This window comes from Carya illinoinensis, chromosome 7 (genome assembly GCF_018687715.1).
Source record: "Carya illinoinensis cultivar Pawnee chromosome 7, C.illinoinensisPawnee_v1, whole genome shotgun sequence".
Taxonomy (NCBI): Eukaryota; Viridiplantae; Streptophyta; class Magnoliopsida; order Fagales; family Juglandaceae; genus Carya; species Carya illinoinensis.
In genome coordinates, this window is record NC_056758.1 from 26,440,299 (window position 1) to 26,451,227 (window position 10,929).

Sequence of the window (10,929 nt, forward strand, 5' to 3'; positions counted from 1 at the left end):
GAACTTGTCGACCAGTAACTTCGGTAAAAGCATTGGTCTCAGTAGCAGTCCCAACAAACAAATACTGGATTTCTCGCTTCGTCTTCGTTGTCTTGGTCATTCTCTCCTTCACGATCGTCCCCTAGTTTCAGGTAAATTTATTTATTTGTGTTTATGTTCTTTTTTTTTTTCCCTTCCTCGTTCTCTATTTTCTTGGAAACCAATATTGGTCTGTGTAAATCTGCAGAAGTGCCACACAAAAATTCAAGTGAATGAGCTGAGCTTCAAACCCTCATTGCCGTTTTTTATTGCACTCGAAGCCCTTCAGAAGCAAATTGGGTTTGCCTTTTTCTTTCCCTGATTCTATCTTTTTCCGACTTATAATTTATTATCTTCGCTTGGTTACTCAGATTACGTATGACAAGAAACAGCTCCTGAGACCAACTTTGTAAAGGAACGGCTCCTCTCTGACACCATTGGTTGCCCCTTAGAGCCCCTGACGACAGCCATCTCCCCTTAGAAAGCCCTAGCGAAACCAGAGCAAAAGGAAATCTTTGGCTCCATAGTTGTTGGTCTCCTAATTCAAAACCAAATCAGACGAAGACGAAGAAGAAAACCCAGCTAAAAACTGAAACCCAGCTCTGTTTTTGCTTTCATCTGTAGCTCCATAGTTGCTTTCATCTTCGACAAAACGGTGTGTTTTTATTTTATTTAACCATGTTAGCCGCGCTTACATGGCGCTTACATGGGACGACTGTCCCTAGCAGAATTGTTTAATTTATCACATTTGTCAAGTTTTTTCTTAAGTTAAAATTTAATAAATGTTTTAAACACTTTCTCCATATTTTGTTAACTATTCTGATCACAAGCTTGCCACATCACATATGAGTTATAGTATAATTTTGATGAGAAATTATATTTATAATCATAGAGAGTATAAGACTATAAGTGCTATGCAATCTCTTTAAAAAAAGTTAATAAATAATACTTGACTCATATAAAAAAATATTCAATTTTTTAATAGTGAATTCCACTCTTTTTCAAAGCGATGATGTAGCACCTATATATTTTACGACTATATCTAGTATTACCCAATTTTGACACATTTAAAAAATTAAAGAGCTAAAAATTAATGAAACTCATAGAATAATTAAAATAGATAGGTAAACTTAAAAAAAAAAAAAAAAAAAAAATCTCTAAAATCACCTCAATCTAAGTGCATTCCCAATAGTCTATCTAAATTTTTGTCTAAAATTATTAACAAAATGTCATTTTTTCTTGCGGTTATTATTAATGATCTCATAAGACAAGTCTGTCGTCGAGGTAGTTAAAGGAAGATAGAAAATTCAGATTAATAAAAAGAATTGACAAAACCAAGAGTCATAACAATAAAGTTGAAAAACCCGAAAAACAAAAAGATACTCATCCAAAACTCAAAAAATATTTAATACTTAACCATAAGAAATATAGAGTTCTGACCAATCACGTTGTTGGTCACGTTGGACGAGTGTGAGTATTGGTATGCAGAATTATTTACAACAAGATTTTTTTTGAAATTAGAAGCCATTCTTTAAAAATAAAAAACAAAATAAAGATAAAATTATTCTTTGGGAGGTGTTAGACCGAATGAATGAGACTCATTGTTTTACACCCACTAATAGACACATGACACATAGGGATTGTAGCAAAATGAGTAATAGGATTGCATGTAGGCTATTCCTCACAAAATCATCTTCTTCCTAGATCTCTCTCTCTCTCTCTCTCTCTCTCTCTCTCTCTCCCTTGAAGGTGGGTATCTTAGCCCCCCCTTCTCTCAAGCCCAAAAGAAAAAGAAAATAATCCCTACTCTATTACGCACATCAATTGAAGAAACATTTTTCTAGAGAAACATCGGAATGTTTCTGGGCATTAATATATAACAATTGAAGAAACATTTTTTTTTGGGTATTATTACATGTCCAAATTTGAAGCACAACATACTATTAGCAAGAGAGGCTTACTTTTTTCTTTCTCTTCTCAAATATAAAAACATTATCTCTGAAAGGGAGATGGGAGTTGAGGGGGGGAAGAGAGAAGACGGGGAAAGGGAAAAGGGAGAGAAGAGGGGAGAGCTTGGGGGCGATAGGAAAAACCGGAATAGAACGAAAGACCCTCTCAACTCACACCCACCATGACTTTTACACCCTCCAATATTATTTTGACACATAATTATTCTAATAGAAAAATAATAGAACCACACAACATGCAATTAAAACCTACTTTTCTTTTCTTCATTTTCTATCTCTATCTTTTTCCGTTGTGCTCACTCTCTTTCTCCTCTCTCTCCGCTTGGTAGTGCGCTCTGTGACGCTCCCAAATCCCCACACACGGACATGGGGAAATCGAGACGTTCGGATGATGATATCGCAGGTCACCACCCTATCGACGAGTGTCAAGTGTGTGTATAAGCAACAAATGTACACAAAGAAACACGCAGCGGATAGCAAAGTCATATAACTAAGTACCAGAATTTTTCTTGTTTAAATATAAAGCTGTTCAAAATATACATAATAAAATATTACAAACTACAAATATATTTTCAAAGCCAACTATAAAGCATAACTCCAACTCAGGACTCCGACGGAGCTGCATCCTCGGGCTCAGCCTCCTCCTCTTCCTCGAACTCTGCACCAAAATCTACGGTACCAAAAATGGTGCAGCACGTAAATAAAACCCAAACGCCACAATATAAAAACATATAAACTCAACAATATGCATGGATGAATGCAAATGCACATGTCCCACAAAAACCACATATTTCCACGCACGCCAAAAATCCCATTTGACCCAAAAACATAACCTCGCTATTATCCCCGATAATGGCCCAAAACCAAACCATCAGAGCACCGTAGGCGGTAATCACAGGCGAGATTCTACCACCGTCCCTGCTTACCACCATCCCTACACGCGCACCGTAGGCGGGAATCACAGGTGGGATTCTACCAGCGTCCCTGTTTACCACCATCCCTACATGTGCCTCTGACTCAAACTAGTTAATCCAACCTTTCACTATACTATAAATCATTTCCCGCTTACAAGCCCAGTTTTCATTTTACAAACACATGTACATGCATGCAACTACACGAAAATCCAGTTTTTCCTTTTTAAACATGAACATGCATGCACTATACAATGCAAACATCAAGGCACAAATATCTCAAACAAATAACAACATCAACCAAATAACTCCGTCCTCAATCCATTCGACCCCCAAACTCCTTGGACACAGTCCGGAATCAACCAACCAATCCAATAATTTATTGTAAGAGTAAAATATATTTAAATCTACAAGTAGAGTATGGAAATACTTACAATGCAATACGGTATTTTTTGAAAGCTTGCAGCGTTACAAACGGCGGATGAAAAGTAACATAACAGTGTATTTTACACTGTGGCCGTGAGTAATAAATTACCCACTTTCGAATGGGGACAAACCAAGACACGAAATTGATAAGAAATGGTCTTGAGATGTTTATGAAACTAAGGGAGGTGAGCTTTGGCCGTGGGTGGCGGTGGAAACGGTGGTGGAATGCCAAAAAGGGGTTGAACGAAGTTGGGCTCGTGGGAGCTGTGCCGGGAACGGATCGAGGCAGAAATTGGGTGGGTTAGGTCTGTAAGAGGTAGGGGAAGAAGCTGTGAAGAGGTGATGGCTGGAGGTGGAACGACGGCACCGGAAAAGCTCAAAAACCGTATGGTTTGGAGGAGCTCGTGGCGGCTAACGGTGGCTCGGATGGAGGTGAAACATGATGGGGATGTTCACCGGTGAGAGGGGAAGAAAACTGGGTGGATGGTATAGGCCACGCTGCCGGCGAGTGGCAGTTCTGGGCTGAGAAAGCAACTGGTGACAGAGAGGGAAAACAGGGCTGGTGCCTTGACTTCCAGCCGTGCGTGGCGGCTAACGACTGGTTGGATGGCCCTGAAAATTGGTGGGATGATCTCTGGTGGGAGGAGAAGATTTTGGTGGGAGTGGTGTACTACATGGTGGCCGGACGGATGCGAATCGGGCGATCAAAGGGCCAGCGACGGTAAGGAGAAAGGGAAGAAGCAGCGCGCGGGGAGAGAGAGAGAGGAAGAAGAAAGAAAGAAGAAGAAAAAGAAAGAAAAGGAAAGAAAAAGAGAAAGAAAAAGAAAAGAGAAAAGGAAAAAAGGAAAAGAAAAGATGAGGGAAAGAAATGAGGTCCAATCCTCACTCCGGAATCCAAAAATTGATCCGCCGAAAACGATTTTAAAAACCGTAAAACGACTAAAATAAATTAAACACAACATCAAATAAATTAAAAATAATTTTAAAATACAATAATTTAAAATAAATAAACCAATATATTAATTAAATTAAAACAACCTTTCAGTGAAAATACACGTAAAAACGGATCATCACATTCTCCCCCCCTTAAAAACAAATTTCGTCCTCGAAATTTGCAAGATCAAACATCAACTCGAAACAAGCCACATAATTCCACATAAAACCACCTATGACCAAGATTAAGAAACGTACTGTCATTACTTAAACAAGTAGAGGTACTGCTCCCTTATGTCAGCTACTCTCTCCCAAGAGAAATCTTGAGCTAATGGATCATCCCATGCCACCTTTACCAAAGGTATCGTCTTGGACCTCAATTGTTGCTCTTTCCAATCCATGATCTGCTACGGAACAACCTCATACTTCAAAGGTTTTCTCTAGATCTCTGACCCACTTTCCAGCCCGTAGTGGATCCTCTTCCCTCGTGAAGGGTGGAGTTCTATGCGCTAGAAAGCGCTCATATGTGCATCCAGCTTGCACCATTCCACTAGGCCCTCCTTGTAGCCAAGGCTCTCCTTGTTGTGGCTAAGGACCTCCTTGTTGTGGCCAAAGCCCTTCTTGTTGTGGCCAAGACCCTCCTTGTTGTGGCCTAAAATTCTGCTATATGAACTCAGTTATCTGCCGTATTGCTTGGGCTATAGAATCATCTCTTAATGTATCGTCCCGATGCCTTTGAGTAGATTTTATTGGTCTCACCATCTTCCTGCCACAACACAACCTTTGACCCCCTTTAAGAAAAACAAATAAAACCAACAACATAAAACCAAAAGTCAAAAACCAACACCACATAACAAGAAACAAAAAGAAACCAGCATGCAATAACATAACTAAATAAATAAAAACAAGCAAACAACCTCACTCTGCCATTATTGGCCTAAAATCTCCAAATTCAAACAAGAAATTAGAAAAAGTTTGAAATAAAAATCAAGAAAAAGGTGTTATATATATATATATATAAACAAAGATGAGGAAAAATAGAAAGAGAAATTTAATTTTCTCACCCTTCCATTCTTGCCCAAATTTGGAGGGTTTACGGAGAGGTTGTATATTGGGAGAGGGCTTGGTATTGCAAATAAGGCTTTTTGGTGCTTCAATCTTTTTAGGGGTTTGTTGCCTGTCCATAAACATTTGCAAATATATAAAGAAAAGCAAACAAATTTGGGTGCATATGCTAAAAATAAGCTCGGTATAGGAAAAAAGAGAGATAGAGTGGAGAGAGGGAGAGAAAGAGAGAGAGTAAAGGGGAAGGAGAGAGGGGAGAAAGATAAAGTGGATTTGCTAACTTGTGATTGATTCTATTATTCATCTCTTAAAATGCTTATGTGTCAAAATTTTATTGGAAGGTGTAAAAACCCCGTATTCACCTGAAGTTAATCTCTTCTTTTAAAGGCTAGTTTAGATACCCTTAAACTATTTGTTACATTTAATAAACATTGATATTTCACTTTGATAAAGTTATAAATTAAGTGATTATTAAAATTAAGTTCAAACATAGTTCACTATGTTATCGCTTTCAAATCTTCTTTCCGGTAAAACAAGTGTATCCCATACAAAAAAGATGGTAAAATCCAACTATATTTCTTCATTTAAGTAGAGAATACTTCTACTTACAAGTTGTTATGTTCTACTTATTTAATAAGACTTAAATTTATAAAAATAATTTAGAAGTAAATTATTTTACAAATCAAATTTTATTATGCATGTAGGTAATGTGGAGGCCGGTATGCTTTCCACACTAACTTACAAGTATAGTTGTTGTCAGGTGAAAATAAAAAATTCTTGCCATTCAAGGGTGTGTATTAGGGGTGAATGGCAAGGCTCCGCCACTCACCACCCCATTTGGCCCTCACCTGGTTGGGACAGGGCCTTGTTTGCAGACTAGGGACTTGCGTGCAAATACCTGGACACTTTTAGTTGCCAAGGAACGGGCCATGATTGGCCCCTAGCCATAATGTGGTTAAAAAATTTGACTAAATGAAAATGCAAAGTTTTTCTCTTCACCCTTGGTTCCTTGCAGCGCCCAATAAAATTAAAATGTGTTGCCCTCCCTCTCGATCAAAGTCCAATGCCAGCCTTAAGTGTTGCCATGCGCGTAGGAGAATAATATGTGTTGCCGTGTAGTCTTCTAGGTCCAACTTTTTCAAAATGAAATAAAAGTGCCGTGTAGCACTTGAAGTCTCACTCCAAGTCAAAGTCTCCATGTTCCTCAAAGTCTTATTTTCATTTATTAGCATATAGAAAAAAATTAAAAATAAGAATTAGAAATAAAATAAAATAAAATAAAAATAAAGAATAGAATATCAAAATATGTTATGCATGTAAATAAACATTGTCCAATTAAATCATAAGTTATAAAATTAAGCATAAATTCACGCTATCAATCAATTTAAATCACAACTTGGATTTATGCATCTTAATGATTTTTCTATCTAAAGCCAATAATAATAATGTAATGAAATAAATAAAATATATTGGTTCTAAATGTATAAAATTTGCAATAATTCAGCTCGATCACACCCCCTAACTAGCATTTTGCTAATCCTTGAATAAAATAGTAAAAATTAATTGAGATGAATATTGAATAAAGATCGAAATTCAAAAAGAAACAATCAAACACAATTATAAATTCTCACAAAAGTGACACGTTACTACTCAACCTCAAGGGGCTATACCCACCAAGACTATTTCAACAATCTTTTACATAGAATTGATGCAAATGTCTCATAACTCAAATGTGTGTGTGAAGCTAAACTAGCTGTGTGTCCTCATTACTAGCCATGATTTATCATCGGATTTTTCAACTTTAAGATTAATCATTGCTGATTCTAACTACCTCAAAACTTAAGGGACTAACAGTTTTCACGTTAGCTCGTTTTTAAAGGTTGAACAGTCAATCCCCAAAATCTTGGGTAACTGTTTCTAGTCCTTTTACTTAGGAAAGTTTACTAAGTCGTCTTTATTCCTTTTTTTTTTCTAATTATTTCAAATCTCTCTTTCTTTCTTTTTTTCTTTTTTAATTTTTTGAAGCATGGCTCAATAGTCTTGTAGTTTACTTCTCTTCTGTTAAATCAGTGAATAGTAAATAAGGAACACTACAAGCGTAAGCATATACAAAATGTCCTTCAAAATTTGCCATTCGTTTTACAAAACTCTTATCAAGTCTCATCTCAATAAGTATAGCATCCTGGTGTTTCAAGTCACACATCAACAAAATATGATGCATCAAAAATCATGCTCTATGCTTAAGTTTGAAAATAAATCTTCACAAAATGATTCCGCTCAACTACTCTACCAAGATGCTTAGATTTCACAAAATACTATAAATAGAGTGTGTGTCAATCATATATGTATCAATGCACATCATATTAATTTTTTTAAATAAAAATCTGTGCACACACGCTATCCCCTAATTAGTGAGAAACATGGTCCTCAATGAATTGAACGAAAGAAAACAAAGTGCACAAAAATAAGCAAGCAAAAAAAAAAAAAAAATCAACATGAAATATAAAATCAAAGCAAAATAACAAATAATAATAATAATAAAAAATGCAAGTAAAGAAAACTATAAAGAAGGAAAAAATAAAAACACTTCCCTGGAATTTTGTACTAGTAAGATCTCTTCATGTGAATCAAAGACCTTCAGAAATGATTTTAGACATTGTCTGTGAAGCGATTACCATTTTTTGAATTGAAAATGTCTACTGCGCTGTGAGGATGAACCTTTTTTACAATATACGGCCCACTCCATTGGGATTTCAATTTACCAGGAAAAATATGTAAGCGAAAGTTGTAAAGAAGAACTTCCTGGCCAAGTGTAAAATGTTTTGGATGAATTTTCTGATCATGTAGACTTTTCATGCATTCATTTGCCAACTGAACGTTGTCATAAGTATTTCGACGAGTTTCATCCAATTCATTGATATGCAATTTTCTCAATCCTAAAGCTTCATCAAGTGACATGTTAATATGTTTTACAGCCCAAAGAGCTCATTACTGAATATTAACAGGTAAATGACAAGTTTTACCATAAACTAATCTATAAGGGGACATCCCTAGATTTGCTTTAAAAGTTGTCCTATAAACCCACAAAGTATCAAGAAGCTTAACTGACCAATCTTTCCTATTAGGATTGATAGTTTTCTCTAAAATGATTTTTATCTCTCTGTTTGCCAATTCTGCTTGCCCATTTGTTTGAGGGTGATAAGGGGTAGAAACTCGGTGTGTGATAACATATTTCTTCATTAGTGTAGAAAATGATTTGTTGCAAAAATGAGAACCCCCATCACTTATGATAACTTTGGGCATGCCAAAATGAGTAAATAGAGATTGCAAAACTTTTAGGACAACACGATGTTCATTTGTTTTGCAAGCGATGACCTCCACCCATTTTGAAACATAATCCACAGCTAATAAAATATATGTGTTTCCAAAGGAAACTGGAAAAGATCCTATGAAGTCTATTCCCCAACAATAAAAAATTTCTAAGGTAAGAATAGGAGAAAGAGGCATCATGTCTCTTTTGCTAATTGATCCCAATTTTTGACAAGGCTTATAAGCCTTACAAAAATTATAAGTATCTTTAAACATGGAAGGCCAGTAAAAGCTGCTTTGCAAAATTTTAGCGACTGTTTTCTTTGTTGACAAACGACCACCACATGCACTCATATGACAAAATCTCAACATTGAAGAAAACTCATAATCAGTAATGCATATTCGAATCAATTGGTTCGAACAATATTTGAAAAGGTATGGATCATCAAAGTAAAAGTGTCGTACCTCAGAGAGAAATCGATGCTTATCTTGGGTGGATCATTCAGAAGGCATTCGCTTAGTCACCAGATAATTGACTATGTCAGCATACCAGGGAGCTATATTAATCATAAACAGCTGCTCATCTGGGAAACTATCATCAAGAGGAAGGCTGACATTTGAAGAGGAGGATGATGATGGCAATCTAGAGAGAAGGTCAGGGACCACGTTTTCAACTCCTTTCTTGTCCTTAATATTGATGTTGAACTCTTACAGTAGTAGAATCCAGTGAATGAAGTGTGGTTTTACATCTTTCTTAGCCAACAAATACTTAAGAGCAGAGTGGTCAGTGAAAATAGTAACAGAAGAACCAAGAATGTAAGTTCAAAATTTATCAAGTACAACAACCACTACAAGCAATTCTTTTTTAGTAATGGTATACTTTTTTTGGGTATCATTCAAGATTCTACTGGCATAATAAATCACAAAAGGTATATTATCCACACGCTGCACCAAAACAGCTCCTAAGGCATAATTACTTACATCTATCATGATTTTAAAGGGAATGTCCCACTGCGGGGGTTGCATAATAGGGACAGTGGTAAGCAATTTTTTAAGGGTATCAAAAACTTTTTGACACTCATCAGTCCAAACAAATTCAATATCATTTTGTAAAAGAGTGCACAAAGGTTTTGTAATAGAACTGAACCCTTGAATAAACCGCCTATAAAAGCCAGCATGACCAACAAAAGAACAAATATCCTTAACCGTCCTAAGGATAGGAAGTTTAGATATTAATTCAATTTTTGCCTTGTTGACCTTTATACCTTCAGAAAAAACAATATTTCTCAAGACAATGCCCTGAGTAACCATAAATTGACATTTCTCCCAATTAAGTAAAAGATTTTTATCCTCACATCTTTGGAGAATATGTGCCAAATTATGCAAACAACTATCAAAATATTTTCTAACAACAGAGAAGTCATCCATGAATATTTCACAAATAGCATCAATCATGTTAGAAAAAATATTCATCATGCATCTCTGAAAAATAGCTGGAGCATTATACAAACCAATAGGCATTTTGGGAAAAGAAAAGGTACCAACAGAACAGGTGAAAGTGGTTTTCTCCTGGTCCTCAGGCGCTACAGAAATTTGATAATAACCAGAGTATCCATCCAAGAAGTAATAAAATACATTACCAGCCATTCTTTTTAAAATTTGATCCAATAATGGTAAAGGAAAATGATCCTTTCTATTGGCTGAATTAAGTTTTCTATAATCAATGCACATTCTCTAACCAGTAACCATTCTAGTTGGAATCAACTAATTTTTTTCATTTTTGATAACAGTTAAACTAAATTTTTTTGGTACCACTTGAGTTGGACTTACCCACTTATTGTCTGAGATGGGGTAAATGATACCCACTGCGAGCAAGTTAAGCACTTCCTCTTTAACAACTTCCTTCATGGTAGGATTGAGCCTATGTTGAGTATCACGAACCGATCTAGCATCATCTTCAAGATGGATTCTATGGGTACAAACAGCAGCATCAATACTTTTAATGTCGGCTATTGTACAACCAATTGCGCCTCGATACTTTTTTAAGACTTCAATCAACTGGGCTTCATCCTTCTGATTTAACTTTGAGGAAATTACCACAAGAAAAGTGCCTTCTTCAGGACCAAGAAACACATACTTTAAATCTTGAGGAAGTGGTTTCAATTCCAACTAGGGAACTTCTTCCTCTGAAGATTTGAGTATGTCTGGTAGTGGTAGACTTTCAATTTGGAGTTTTCATCTTGCGCTTGCAAATTGTACTTCCAGTGGTAAAGAAGAATCTGCAAAATAGTCTAAAAATT